Raw genomic sequence first — 16,456 nt, 5'->3', positions numbered from 1 at the left:
CTAATGTATTTATAGAAACATTTTTTATTGTCTTATGAAGCTCTTTTCTGGAGCTAATGGGGAAAAAATTGTCAGAGTTGGTTTTGAGTTGTCTTTTTCCATCAGGAAATGGCAAAATTTAAAGTTTTCCTGCAAAAATAACCCTTTCCTTATCCTCCTGAAATAACCTGTCTCCTGTGGGACTGCCAGTCCACAAGATACAAGAAATATGGGTAATAGGTTGTATCTCATCTGGTATCTGCAGTAAGTCTTACGGGAGTGTCATTTCCAGCCATAGGTTTAATAGAGATACTGTCCATTTTTAAATAAATGACCTTGCGTATTTTATTGTTAAATGTCGTAGCATGATTCTGGAGAGGCCAAACAAGAAATAAAAATAAATAGGATTCATAATTTGTAAAAGGTTCATCTCTCATCTTCTTCACTGTTTAGACATGATTAGAGAGATTACTATCTCCCTAACAAGCTTATTTGCTAAATAAGTGTATTGATAACCTGCTTGAATTGTTGGATAAACTAAAACCCAACAGATACATGTATTCAGAGAAAAACTAAGACACATTGCATCATGAAATATTGCAACACTTACAACACCATTACCAACAATGTTAAGAGCATAACATTTACATTCAATATCTCATTATTTTTTCTAATTCAGTCAAGGCTTGAGACAAGGGCCTAGTGAAATCCTACAGAAAGAGAACAAGGATTGCTGATGCCATGTCTCCATGGCAGCACAGCTAATTTGGCAGGACAACCAAGCACACAGAAAGAAAAAAGAGGTTATTTACAAAGATATCTTTGATAAAAGGGGCTTTGGGAACAGGAAAATGGTCCAGGGAAAAAAAAAAAAAAAAAGAAAAAGAAAGTCACAGAAATGTTCCAAACCTTTAAATTAAATTCCTTAAATGGGTGAGAGAAAATAAATTGAAGAAAAAATTTCTTGAGTCAGTAATCACAGTGAGTTTCATCTTTGTTTGTTGTTGTACAATGCCATAAACCACCCTGAATGGCCCAGAATAACATTAGTGGTTCTGTGTATTGTAACCACTTCAATCAAGGCCTTTTGTTTTGAATCACCTGCCTTGCCTGCATTGAAGCCCCTTTTATAGCCCAGTTGCAGCACAGAGATCTAATTTAGCTCCACATACAAAAAGGAGCAAGGAAGAAAAATATACTCATCTCTTACTGCTCCTTGCTTGAATCGACAACAGAACAACTGGGACAACAAATGGAGTGAAATGCTTTAGAGAATATTTTAAAATTCCTCAGCCTACATCCCCCAAGCAATCTGTAAACGTTATGTTATAGCATTCCCAGAGGGTGCAGATGCCCAGCTTGACATAGGTGAATTGGTGGCCTCAGGCAGTGGGCATGCATCCCATGCGCCCATGGAGAGGAAAGGGAGAAGTGGAAACCGTGAGGAGATCTCACCCTGAAGCACATCTAGCAAAGGGCATAAATCTGTTAACTCCCATGGAGAGCTGAAGGGCAGAAACGCTTCAGAGTATTCAGTATGTTTAGTCTTCTCTAGCAGGAGGCTCACTTGAGGCTGCAGGCAATGGACTGAGACCCTGCCCAGGGCTATGCTACAAGCGGTTTTCAGTTGCCTTCTGTTTTACCTGTAAAAATAACTTTGTGCAAAGGCCCATAGTGATTAGTAAATCAGCAGAGCAGCCTTTCTGTTAAATATAAACCCTGGCAGACAACAAAGTGCTGGTTTCACGTTGTGAGACCTCAGACCAAGGGATGCACCATATCTTGCTTTTAGCTTGCCTGAGATAAAGGTGGTTTTTTTTTCTCCCATCAGTTGCCTGGCATGGAGTTGGTTTCAGCCAGAGGCTGAGCACCCTGGGCTTTCGATCCACACAAAGACTGCATGTGGGAGCCCAAAGTCCCAGGCTGGCCAGGCCCCCTTATAATGCCATCAGCTAAAGCCTGTAGCACCTAACCAGGCGACTATCTTCCCAGCATGAGGTTATGCCAAATATGTGCTAGGGCCATGTCTCTTAGTAACACAGGTACAATTCTTTCAGGTTTGTGCCCTTGTTGCTACAGAAAGTAAATGTGACATTTCTCTAAAGGCAGTGTGATTGTAGTGCCTACCCTATAGATACACATATAAATGCAAGGCTGATGAGAGTGAAAATAGTCATACAAGTGTGTGCATATGTGTATGAACCCTTCAGGTTCAGGGTACAAATTAGCTAAACAGAACTATAATCTTCAAAATATGCACTCATGAAACATAAGTATGAGATCCCATTCATGGAACCCTCTGAGAATCCTTGCCTTGATTGAACCACTCACCTGGAAGAAATCATTTTCCATCTATAAACAGAGAGAAGAAAAGTGTTTTCCAAGTCACTTATCTAGATCTCCTGATTAATTTCATGTGTAATGTTACCACTTAATAAAATCCCACTGGTTTTCAGTCTGCTTGCTACTTTCTACTGTGAACGATTAATACATTGGAAAACTAACTTGCAGATGAAAGAAAAGAGCAGCCTGTGGAAGCTGAATAATGACCTTATTTTAAGAATTTCCTTTGAGTAAACCCCACTGTTACCTCTTACACAAAGGGAGGAAAAAATTATACACACACATCTTTAATGTCTTTTCTGAATGCTGACGAAATGATTAGTGTTTTGGAGAAGTCTGTGCAGATGAAACAACAGCAGCAGGAGTAGCAGCCAGTGATATCAGCTAGAGACTGCGGCCTGGGAGCTGCTGTTCTGCAGCTCAGAAAGAGAGAAAACAGCAAGCTAGCTTACAATTAATAACCTAGAAGCAAATTAAGATAACATGGAGCCAGTTTTGGAAACAAATGAGCTTAACAAGTTTAGAAAACACAGCATTATCCAGAGGTGGAAGCAATTATTCATTGCAAGTTGGTACCTTATGCTCTTACCGAACAAACTGGTGATAATGCTTAATATTTAGTTGCTGAGGAGATCAAAGAGGTCTTATCACTGCATTTCACAAGAGGGAGCCTTTCTGCTTTAGTAAATTAATTCCCTGGGTCCTCTCTTACACCCCTAGGACCAGGTTGTCCTACTGTTGCACTTGGATTTTGTTGGGTGTTCTTTAGCCATGTCTGAATATCTACAAAAGCCTTTCTGCTGAAAGTCAGCAGAGGGCAACTCTTTCTCTGTGGGATATGAGTGCTGGCCAGGGTTTGGGATGACCACTACTGCCTGCTTCAAGAACAGATTTTGCATACGTCTTTAGGCAATTTGTTTTGTCTGTCACCCTGCTGTTTAGAACTTGTATAAATACTGCAGAAACTACATTCAATGTAATGTAATAAATGTTTTGCTTTAGCAGTAACCAGTGGTTTTATTTCAGTTTCTTGATAAAAATGCAGATTTCATGGATCAGAAGGCTTGAAAACTCACATAGGCCTTACTGCCCTATCACCTGTGAATGGGCACATGACTATTGTCTTTCCAGGGAACAGTCATGAGTGATCTTCAGTAATCCTTGCACAGGGAAAGGGGCAACCATCCTTTCTGCTCCTTTTTATGTCCTGCCCAAAGAGAAGGAAGAGTCAGGATCCATGTATGCAGGAAATGAAAAGATTGAACCACCATGAAAAGATTGAACCACTCCATGAACCACCACAAAACCACCACAGTCACTTTCCCAAGTTCCCCTGAGCTTGCCTTGATATTTCATAGACTGCAACGAGGACACATGGCTGTCTCCAAAGGCAATATTTCCAGGTGTGCCATGCATGGTAGGAAGCCTGCTGTGGATGTTGTTGCCTTCTGGACTAGGTTGCCTTGAACTTTTGAATTACTGTGATCTGTCCTCAGGGTGGGCAAAGACCTGCACACCCAAGCCTGGCCTGCCACCAAGAAAGATCCCATGGCACTTTTCTTACAGTGAAAGATAGTTGGATTTTGTGTTTCAGATAATTCCTCTTTTAATATCTGCAAATGAAAATTGGAGACCAAATACTTGACTTTATAACTGGACTTTTCTTCTGCTTCACTTTTTGTCATTCCATGATTCAGCTTTTCTGTGTAATTTTTTTCCTATATGCTTTGATATTGACACCTAGACAATATGATTTGCTTGAGGGCATGTGCTTATTTCTGCGATTTTGCTAAAAATTGAACACAATCTCAGCTACAGTGATTTGGGACAAATTTTCAGTTTACAGACAAATAATTACAAATTGAATTTCTAAAGTGTATCTTAAGATGGTCTGCAAACACAAGATATGCAGTTATAAGGGTGGTGAGGCACTAGAATAGGTTGCCCAAGGAAGTTGTGAATGCTCCATTCCTGGCAGTGTTCAAGGCCAGGTTGGACAGAGCCTTGGGTGACATGGTTTAGTGTGAGGTGTCCCTGCCCATGGCAGGAGGGGTGGAACTAGACGATCTTAAGGTCCTTTCCAAGCTTAACTATTCTATGATTCTACGATTCTATATCTAAGCTGAGGGCTACAGAAAGTCTGTATAAGTGAATGAAAGCAGAAGTCAATAAACACATTCCCTTGACATGCTGTTTTACTCCATGAAGATATCTCACTTTTTCCTAAAATGGTAAGTCTGGCTGCCAAATTAAACAACCTATTGGTCCTATTACCTGCCTCTGGTGTGTTATTGCTCTCCATGCTGTTGATGATGTCAGACTGACATCTTCATCAGGATTCGTTTCTAAACACTAATGAAGCACAGAAAGTATATGAAAAGTTAATGAATGAGAGGAAAGGGATGACGTTTGAGCCACCACAAAAAGATTCAGCAGGCTCTAACCATTCCACAATTCTACGATATAGATTGGATTTCAGGCTTTGTCATGGGTTTCCCACAAAATCCTGAGGAAAAATTGGTCCATGGAAATGGCAATTAAAATAAGGCCAGGGTAAGAACTCAAGTACTGGCCCACAATTGTCTACACTGTGTAATGTTTAACACATTCTTTCTCATGGCTTTGGCCCATGCCAACTTGATTTTTCCCAGACAATATCAATGCATGGCTCAGAGGACAGCATGTGCCAGGGACTGCCCCAGCGGGTAGCTTGGAGTTCCCCCTTCCCCAGTCACCGTGGGGGAGTGTTTAGCCATGTGGACACAAACCACACCATGACTGGCCTGAAGGGCCATAGAATAGGCCCTCTCCTATTTTATTTACTTGTATAGATGTAGTCTTCTTTCCTGCTTCCCTTTGTCTGCCTTATTTAGACTGTAAATTCTTTGGAACGAAGCAACCTTTTAATATGTATTTGAATGATGCCTGAGACAATGAGATGCCAGCCTTTTCTGGGGTTTGCCTTTGCTACTGAAAGGCCTATTAAAGGGGAAAAAAAAAAAAAAAAAGAGAAAAAAAATAAGGAAGACTATTCAGCTCTTGAAACAGCTCTCAGTTTTTCTTCTTTTTAATCCATCCATGTCAACAGCATATCTTCATCCTACAGTGGGGCTTTACAGCTGTCAGAATTTGCAGTCTCAGGACTGCAGCACATGTTAACTCTCACAGGAACACGCATTTTGTCTGAATGTGCAGCAACAGGGACTGAGAAGAAAGGATGTTGTCCCTGGTGATCTCCCACCACCACCAGGAGCATCCTCATGGCTCAGTCTCTCCACTATCCTACACCATGTAGCTCTCACAGGGCTCTTGGTGGTGGCTTCACACCGCCAGCTGCCCAAAAAGATCCACATGCAGAGAAGAGCCTAAAAGCCTTTGCTTGCTACCAGACTGCTGCTGTTGCTGATCTCAAGTCAGGGCAGCGCATAGTTAGAGTCCTAGTAGAAAAGCAGTATTAAAAACAGGCAATTGCCTTGAATTGCCTGTCATATTGCTTCTTAGCCAACCTCAGAAACAGTTCAGCAAGACATTCACTTGGACGACAGAGAAATTAAAAATATAGAGAAAAGGACTCTATCACTAACAAAAAGACAAACAATAGGCCAAGACTGGCATTTTCCAGTCCTGTTCTTAACCAGACTGATTTTCAGCATCACTGTTATTGACTACCTCCCCTCAAATTCACTGGTCTCAGGACAACGACTTAGACTCACTGTCACTCAAGTGCCTTGCTAGAGAGGCAAAGGGAAAAAACTTTTATTGCCCATTCCTAACAGATCTGGCTCTCCCAAACATAAATCACTAGAGGTGGGACCAATCTCCAGAAGTGTCTTTCATCCTGAGGAGAAGGCAAGAGATTACAAATGTCATCCCTTATACACCCACCCTGCCTAGGAGACAGCCATTGCCGACCCTCCACAGTACATGTGCAGGAAGGTGATAGGCACAGACTTGAGGCAGCATGGCAACAAGGGACCAAAGGCCACCCCAAAAGGAGACAAGGGCTAGAAGCCTTGCTGGGCAGAAAGAAGCAGCAGCGGTATGTCATATGTGGAGGAGCAGTACTTGTTGCCCAGCGCTGATGTGGGGGAAGTTTCCCACAGCACCTCAGAGTAGGTATGGTCAGGGGTCTTCTGCTCTCACCAGGACCTCTGATGTACTCTCAGAATGATCTCACAGGATAGTGCAGGCATGGCTTTGGAGAACCTGAAAGACTCGTTTGCATTTTTAGCCAGAGCTGCCAATCCACCTGGATATCACTCATCTGTTACAGAGCGTCTGTCAGCTCCAGATCGGAGAGTTCCTTGTCACTGCTTATTAGATTGCTCTTCTGTTTTCGTTAATCACATTAAAATGTCAGACTTCCACCCTGTTTGCAAACTCTCTGCTGCACAAATCAGTTTACCTGCAGAGAATCTCCCCTCTGTCACATACTGGCAAAGCGAAAGCAAACAGCCTGTACTTTTTAACTCAGATGCTGTTCTTCCATACTTGTACTTGGCTGAATAAATCCTGAGTTTCCCTAGGAGATTTTGAAAGGAGTCTGAAGATTTGTGTATAACTCCTGATGTTCAGACTGCTTTGATATGTTTCCCAAACAAAATAATACTTTCAGAGTGAGACAGTTTTGCCCAATAGGTGCCAGCAAGTTTTAAGTAACACAGCACTATTACTTTCTATAGGCTATGATATATCTGATGGTCTCCAGATGAACTTGTTTAGGAGCTCCGGGGTCAATCACTCAAGATGCAAATTCCCATGAGAAGCTCCAAGCTCTGCAATGCCAGATCCTAAGAACAATCTTTGCATGTTAAGTTGTACTTAGACAAAGTCTAATATCTAATTCCAGCACAGCAGCAATAGTGACAACCAGTGCTCATGAAAAGGCTACACTTTCTTGTTGAGCAATGCTATGCTGGATCACGCTGGGAGACCAATGAATTATGGCACTGAGCCATATTAACCTCTCCCTCTAAAAATTTTTGTGGAAGGGAAACTCCAGCATGTTTCAGCATGTCAACACCCAATGTAGTTTTAAAAGAAAATCCAGGGCACCTGTAATCATAAAAGGGAAACCCAAATTCCTGGCAGCTGAGGATGGTCAGCTATGGATAAGTGCACAACTGCTTTTTCCCACACTGAGGCATTCCAGCCCTTTTCTCCTGCTCTGTGCTATGGCCTCTCTGCTCCACAGACTGTACCTTATCCTCACTACTTCAAGAGATGTGGTGTACTAGACTCTCACTCCATATCTGAGCTGTTGCTGCCAGTGTCTTAGCAATATCTCATTTACCTGTTGTTGTCTTCAGGCACCTCTCCATGCACACTGCTTCTTGCCCTATGCCTCACTGTTATATGAGGAAGTGTTACATCTTTCCCATTGTACGTCTTATTTGCAGCCTGGTAAGCTCCCCTGGAAAACAAGTTTGCAGGGAAAATGGCAAAGCTGTTTTCTTAGAGGCAACATGGGCTTAACGGGAGCCGAGAATGCCTCATGGTGCCCTCAAGGCCTTGTGTCCTGGACATCCTTGCCATGGAGCTTTATGAGAGCAGACTAGTCACAGGAGTGATAATAGTAAGGAAACTCTTGGGCTTTCAAGATGTCATCTGAGGGTGGCTCAAGAGTTAGGCAGCTCTTTGGCTGGTGGGCTTGGATCATTCCACAAACCTGCCAGCAGCACACAACCCTTGCTATGGCTGTGAGTACAGACTCCTCTCCTGCCACTCCCTCCAGCCTCTGCTTTCTTTAGCAAGCACAACCATCGCCCACAGCACATCTACAAACACAGAGCATGTGACTAGAAAAAAAACAATTATGCACTTGGGAGACCAAAAAAAAAAAGAAAAAAGAGTTTGGTTTTTACATACATTCACAATTCTGTTTCTGTTCTTGCTTGAAACTGATGGCCAGGCCCTGCCAAAGTATGAAATCCACAGATTAACACGGAGAAAATATTTTATTCCTTTCCTTTTCTTTTTTTTTTAATTACCTGGGATACTTTGTTGCCGGCATCTGTTTGAAACAATTCCCTCAAGCAGGTAACCATAGGCAGCTTTTCTGACTTCCTGCACATTAGGGTGATTAAGGAAGAAACAAACACAGGGCATATTTCATATCTTTTCTTTCCTATCTTTCTTTGCTTTACTGCAAGCAACTTTTTTTGTAAATTCACTCTGTGACCTTTTGGACACTCTGGTAAATAAGCAGCCAGGGTAAAATACCATATGGCTTGAAGTGCTTTACCTTGCAGTTCTGAATACATTTCAGGTGGATGAAATCTTTTTTCTTCAGTGGCGAATAAAGAGCTACATTCACTCCACTGGCTGCAGCTTCCCATTGTATCTGCATTCATTTTGTCTCATCCTCCCACACACATTATACACACTGGGGATGACCTGAGCACATGCTAATCCTGTTGGTCTCAGGTGGAGCTGCTAAACTATTCCCACTGTGGTGCTAACATGCCGAATGGCTCCAGTTACAACTAAATCCCAGGCTGTGCTCCACCATGCTGGTGGAAGAGCAGCATCCTCAGGCTGGGCACATAGGGCAGGACCTACTTGTTCATGGACCATGTGAAAGGTACACCAGACTGCAGCCACAGAGAATATGTTATTTTCTGCTCAGGTCTCTACAGCAGCAGTCCTGTGGCATGAAGACAGCATGCCATGTTCAAAGACAGTGTCCCGCCAAACAGAGTGCACAAGCTTGCTTATGCTATGTTTGACAGATTGTTGTACCATATAAAGCTTGTGCCATTGCCTGGGTTTGCAGAGCTCTGAACTGGGCTGTTAGTCTGTTTGGGGAAGTATGGTGGGTTTGGTGGCTATAGCTTAGTGTCAGCCCTTGCTGAAGAACAAGCCATTTATGGCATTTCTTAACTATTTTATTCCCAGAAAAAAGAACCTCTTAATAACCTAAGGTGCACTTGGCACTCCAAACTCTTGATTAACATTGCATTACTCTCATACTCTGTTCACAGCACAATTTACTGCTAAGGTTCCTCTCCACATCCCGCATCAAATCTTGCTTCCATCTGATCTTAACTTCACATAACTTTATTAATCTGGGCTAAAACGTTTGTGTGTTCTGTATGTCTGTCTTACCTTGTATAGAATATTTACTTTTCTGTTCAAAACATTTTTAACCTACTCACCAGTTTCTAAGAAGCAATCTAGGAATATTGTTTTGTTAATTTTATGAGGAAAAAAAAGAAAAAAAGACAATCTTTCATATGAAAAGATTGACTACTTTGAGTTGGAGCTGAAACTTCAGATAGGAGACAGAGGATAGAGAGGTAAGTAGTTTGTTAGTAATCCCCATGAAAACACTGCCCAAAGTCGGTTGCCTCTTAGCAAAGCAGCAGTTTAATTCCTAGCAGAGATTTCTTCAGTCTTAGCAGTTATGTTCCCCAAAGACCCTGACTACACCAGCTCAACCCAGGGAAGCTCAGCTGGAGGCAGAGCAACACCTTTCACACCAACTGCAGTTTGAGCCCTTGAAATAAGAATGAAGGAAGAAAACTTTTTTCATCTGTCCTCCAAACAACCCAACTGCTGGGTCCAGCCTGCCTAAAGAAGACTAATTTGTCATCAAAGAGGATAAAAATTAGACCTGGAGGTATAAATCGAACTCGGGACTGTAGGAAGGGGTGAGGAGACTAGCATGGGTAGACATTGGTAAGAAAAGGAGAGCATTCAGAGACTAGTTGGGACAAGGAGCCATGGCTGGTTGAGACCTAGTGCTGCAGAAGGGAAAATAAAGCTTCATTCTCCACCAGTAACAGCTAATAACATGTCTTCACAGATATACTTACTACCTGCTCCCAAATTCCTGTTGGGTTGTTCAGGACTTCTCCTGGGGCACAGGGGATACCACTGCTAAACAGTGAGAAATCCTTCTCTCTCCCCTTGGCCCATGATGAGACCTCTCCCTCCAGGGTTCTGTTAAATGCTGCAAGAACAGAAGCTGATGGACGAGAGCCAGCAGCCAAGGCTACCTGGAGTCCGAGATCGCTGGCAAGCATCAGCCTACCTACAGTCTGGAAACAATTCCCTGTGGCAGCCAGGAACCATGTGAAAATTGTTGCGCTTGCAAGACTTCCAAAGTAGTCTCTGCTAGAATTTTCATGTCTCTACAATGATCTATAAAATCCTAGCTTTATTCTCTTCTGCTCCTCATAAGCCATTTTCTTACAGGTTTGCCTAGATAGTTGACAAAAAGACACTCTATTCTATTAAAAGAGTCATGTGTATATAAATCCATCGGAACAGCCTCTAGGGCTCATTCAAGAACACACCTGAGAGACCTTGTCTCAGTTTTTAATGGCCAGGCTTTCCAGTGTGCTTTCCCAGTAATAGGGTATACAGTGCTGTGGTTTCAGAGCAGCTGGCAGCAAAGACAAGCTCTTCCATACAGACACACAGCAATAACTACTTTAAAGTTACACAGCAGTGACTACAGACATGACAGCTGTTATCTTAGATAAACCGTTGTGATATTTGCTAATTTCAGATCAAAATACATTACAATAAGATTTTCTGGATGAGTCATATGGACGTGAAAGACGTTGGACTTATCTCAAAGTCTTTTACACATTGTTAAATCTGTGTTAAAACTGTGTTAAAACTTTACACACTGTTAAAAACTTTGTCCCAGTAACACCTTTAATAAACCTCACAAAAGGCATAAACTTCCAGTTCTCTCAGCATTTCATAAAATCCTAATATCATAAAATGGTTTGGGTTGGAAGGGACCTTAAAGATCTTCTAGTTCCTACCCCCTGCCATGTGCGTTTCCTAATCTGTCAGATGCTCGACATCCATAACCATCTTAATGGAACTTTGTTGGTCTCACTCCAATGTGTTCATGTATCTCTTGTACTGGAAAGTTCAGATTTGAACCCAGCACTCCAAGTGTGGCCTCACCACTCTTGAGGAGAAGAGAAGGATTGTCTCCCTTGACATGCTGGTTGCATTCTTCCTCTTCAGTTGTTACAAAAGATGTTATTGAGAGTTACCACTATTACTCCAACTGAAGGGGGCTATAAGGATGCTGGGGAGGGACTCTTCATTAGGGACTGTAGTGATAGGACAAGGCTCAACGGGTTCAAACTTAAACAGGGGAAGTTTAGATTGGATATAAGGAAGAAATTCTTTACTGTAAGGGTGGTGAGGCACTGGAATGGGTTGCCCAAAGACATGATAGGTGCTCTATCCCTGGTTGTGTTCAAGGCCAGGCTGGATGAAGCCTTGGGTGACATGGTTTAGTGTGAGGTGTCCCTGCCCATGGCAGGGGGGTTGGAACTTGATGATCTTAAGGTTCTTTCCAACCCTAACTAGTCTATGATTCTATGATAACATGGTAGCTAGCATGTTATCCTGTCCTGTAGACTGGCAGTCTGCAGTTTGGCCCATATCCTAGAGGAGAATGTATGTAATGGGTGTGCTTAGTAGCCTCCATTTAAATGTGCTTGTTGAATACATCACATAATGGTGCAGTGTAGAGACAACACCAACACAAGTTGTGAGGAGCTGAGGGAACTGAGAATGAAAAATACTTTTGTCACAGAGTTCTTGGACTCAGTCCCTGGACATTCTGGGGAAGTTTTTTCTGCTATGGTCTCTGCCAGCCTGCAGATATGACAAGGCAATACTTTTCCTCTCCTCATCTTTCCTCTCTGGATAACCCAGGTGAGGGATGCTGTCAAAAACAGCTGATGAACAAACCTTCTGTGATCCAGAAAGAAAAAAGATAGTAGAACAGAGACAGGTTCTCTGATCATAGAAAAAGTGGTTTCCCTTACATGCACTTCTTCATAGAGGGTTTTTGTTTATTGGCTGATGATGGAGGGACAAACAATCACATCTCCCTAAATCAGTCAGAAAACACAAGTGGGCAGGATCTGGCAGTGGGGCAGTCTTCTTTCTGAAACCAGAGAGGAAAGTATGACATTTCAGAAAGGATTCACTCTGATTTTCATCAGCAGATATTTTCATTTTCCTCTGGGTGCCCAGCAGCTCTGGACTTTGGGAAGGGCAGAAAGAAGGACTGATGTAGCAAGAGCTAGCACCAGTGCCCAGAGGTGGGACATGCTGTGTGGTAGCGCAAAGCAGGCAGCAAGAGGGGAGATCTCATGATTTTGCCAACAGAGGGCAATGGTGGCCCTGGGCTGGCTGCCCAGGATGGCACATGGTGGAGATATCACTGTGCACCCACCAGGAATCTGGCTGTCAAAACAGGGTGGTTCAACCACCTCTCACTCTCTCTAGCATAAAAAAAAAAAAGGCTTCTTGGAAATGCAGTCATGGGGAAAACCATATTACCCTGACACAGAACTGTACCTGATGATGTTCAAGCTGAATTTGAGCACATAAGTAGCATGTACCACCTCCAATCAGTAGCATGTACCACCTTCATCCTCCTGTATGTAACTGGTAGGGCATAGGGCTGGTGAAGATTGTATTAGCTTGGGAAAGCCTCCAGGAGATGGGATGTTCTGCCATCCAGCTGCACAGCTGGGTCACCCCAGGAAGCCACCCAACCATCAACTACCCAATGCACAAATTCCCAAACAAGCTTTCTACCAGATAGGTACATCCCAGCATGCCACATGAGCCTGGCAATGGAAATTCTCAGATGATTGCCCATCATGGGGCTGATGTCAGAGGGTTTAGTACAGTTCAGCACTTTCTGGATGTCGTGGTGTAACCCCAGCCAACAACTAAGTACCATGCAGCCACTCGCTCACTCTTCCTACCTCAAATGACTTGCTTAGTATCCCTTGTAAACCATGGAGCTGAGGGTTGGTATAAGAGAGACACAAGCTCAGAGTGTCAAATCCTGACCCCTGCCCTCAGCAGGCATGAAGAACAAACACCTCCATCTTTGTCAGGCTCTTCAACCAGCAGCCACCACGTAAGCTTTGTTACCACTTTTTGGCAGCTTCATGGCTGCCCGGTTGCACCACCTGGGTCCAAAAGCAACAGTGCTTTCTTTTGGCATAAGGAATGAAGGAGAATGGTAGCTGGTGGACTGAAGATACCAGCATGCTAGTGAATATTTCGGATGAGACGCACCTTTAAAAGCAGCTGTGCAGCCAGAGGTGAATGACAAAAACATCAAATGCCAGTGAAATAAACCTCCTTGCTGGGCCTGTCATCCTGGAACAGAAGTAAATTTCAGAGGCCATGGAAAGACTTGAAGTCTAGAAAAGAAGAAAGACTTCATCACCCTGTATCATGCAAGAGGGAGGGCTCTAGTCTCTGGCTCTGTAAAGATGAAGCAACTAGAGCCAAATCCTTTTCCAGGAGAGGCTTTCTGGTATGATGACTAAGGTGCAGTACAGATAGGTATCCTGATGACTCTTCCCAGCTTTGATGCAGCTTTGGGTGTAACAGTGTGATTGAGTATGAGGAAATAATGTTCCTCCATGGAACACTTTTCATTCTATTGATATTAAAATCCAAAACCTGTAATTATGATCCACCCCCGAGAAATCTTTTACATATGTTGCCCACATAAGCCAGCATGGTAACATCCTGTTATTCTGCACTGTTACTCCAGGTGATGGAGTGATGGCAATTGGAGAATTCATTATTTAAAAATGATTGACACCTCTTTTCCCCTGCTTCACATTTTCTATCTGTACTTCCCTAGCCTTAGAAAGCAGAGCTGTCTGAAGAAGCTTCCCCACTTTACATTTACCCGCGGAGACGGCTGACCCACAGAGCAGAACTCATGCCCCCGGTTCAGCCCATCCGAAACACCCATTAAACAAAGAGACTTCCTCTGCCTTCAGGCCAGTTCAGACTTTGCTGTCGGGGTACCCACACCATAGCCTGTCACGATAAACTAGCACTTGCCATTTATGTGAATGTTCTCTGGTGAAGATTGATGCAATACATACCTGCACAGTGCCATAGTGCAAATTGGCTTTTATGCTTCCTCCATATGACGAGATCCAGCCTCTTGTCCTGTTAATATTTGCATTATTCATTTCCTGCCATAACCAAAAGAGCAGAGACTGGTGGATCTGGCCACTTCATATAACTCTGTGAGTAGGAAGGCTTTTGATGTGGAGAACCTTGATACTTCTGGTTTTGCCACTTTATAAAAAGGCTTATGGTCCCAAATCCACACTGTGAGCACCGAAAGTGTGGGGTACATTTGTGTGCCTTCCTCACTGAACAGGGAAGCCATCTCCGAATGATGGGAGTGGGTACCTTCTGTTTACATGTCTGCAGAGCTGGGATTTCTGAGTAACAGAGCCCTACCTCAGATGGAAATTACCTGGAATACTGAGTTATGTGTGGAGGCTGCAAAACTTGTCCCCTGTCACCAAACAAACAAAATGACTCACAATCTAGGCATTACACAGCTGGCTTCTCAGAGGGCTGATTTTAGGGCACAAGTTGCATTATAAGGCACTGAGATCACAGGATCAGAGCCTGAGGTCTATCACATGAAGTCTCCTAGATGAGACCATGAGGTTGCGTAAATTAGGGGCACTCCACTGTGTACTGTTTCCTGGACTCACAGAGCACCTCTGGTCCCCAGACTGTCCCTTCTTTCTCTACTGGGAGGACAAAAAGAAAAGGGGACTCTGGAAACCAGCATGCTTTTGAAATGGAAGTGCCCAAGCTCAGGCAATACTTCCTGTGCAGCTGGGCATCACATACACCATGAGAGTAGAGGAAGGATGATCTTCCCTGAATTTGGCTTTTTTTGTGAATAGGGGATTTCTTCCAGCCCAAGAGACTGTAGAAAGGTGATTGCTGCAGCTACATCCACTCCACAGTGTAAAACAGGCCAGAGACTCTCCTCTACCCCTGAGACACATTTCCACGGCTGAATTGCTGAAACCTCTGGTCGCTCTCCAACTCCCCCCCCCCCCACTGCTTTGGACGGATGGCCACATCCAAACTATTCCCTGGGAAAAGCTTTTGTTAGATATTATCCTGGGAGACTGGTAGCTTGCACACTTGGAAAGTGTGTGGGAACCTGTGGAGTCAGACCTTCCACACATGCCCTGCCCCTGTTTGCTGGAGTAGGCACAGGCTGCGGCTCTCTGCTCTCCCAGCCTCAAGACTAGCAGAGACATCATGTGCTGTATTCAGGAAGTTTACTCTGGGCTCTCCAGTAGACTTCCAGATCTGCATAAGCATCCTAAGTCCAAAAGAGCAATGCAGTAGTTGTTCAGTTACATGAAGATTACCCTAATATCTCTCCATGCCCAAAACATATAGGGCTGGCAGTTTTACTCAGCTGGATGGACCACCTGTAATCCCATAGCCCTCCTAAATGTAGCTTTATGCCCTGGTGTATTTTAATTAAAGAAGGAATAAAAAAGTAATTAACTTAAGTTCTCATCCCTGTCCCAATGTCTGAAACTCCTAAGAAACAATTTTCCTAAGGAAAAAATTATGCACAAAAGGTTATAAGGCTTTAAATCTGAGTTTTTACTGTAAGGACACCAAAATGTAACTAGGCTCAAACAGTTGGGAAGCCCTGCAGCCTTTAGAGAAAACAGCACAAAGCTCGCATTCCCTCTACTGTACCCGAGCTGCCTTTTGACACTGTTTTCGGGAACTTGCCAGCTCATTTTCTTACGTGTTTTTGAGACATCAACAGCCTCAAATTACAACAGTCTGAACAGCCCAGTAAATATTTACACAAACCTGCTGGTGATGGTTTGAGCTGACATGCGTTACCTTTTGTGTTGGGGGGAGGCTATATTTACAGCCAACCAGCTAATGAACATGATCCCAGCCATGGTTTAATACAGATGGCTCTTTCAGCATTTGCGGCTTTCAAGTTACAGGGAGCACAAACTTCAATAGCCTTCGTTAGAAGGCTCCGTCTCAGCTCTCTCTGTTTTGTTTACAACCACTCTCTCTTTGTACAGTCAGGGGTTGACTAACATTCAGCTGTTTGCATCCAGCAATGAGTTTGTGTAGGTCGGGGCTTGTTTCTCATCTTTTTTTTTTTTCCTTTTTTTTTCTTTTTTTTTTCTTTTTTTTTCTTTTTTTTTTCTTTTTCTTTTCCTTTTTTTTTTTTTTTTATCACTGATGGTTTTTATTTTGTGTTTACAATACAGGCAATTTTTTGCCATGAAGATTTATTTTTGCTTGA

The sequence above is a fragment of the Lathamus discolor genome, chromosome 5 (genome assembly GCF_037157495.1).
Source record: "Lathamus discolor isolate bLatDis1 chromosome 5, bLatDis1.hap1, whole genome shotgun sequence".
Lineage (NCBI taxonomy): Eukaryota > Metazoa > Chordata > Aves > Psittaciformes > Psittacidae > Lathamus > Lathamus discolor.
The sequence above is the reverse complement of the archived record's forward strand: the minus strand, read 5'-3'. Positions refer to the sequence as shown.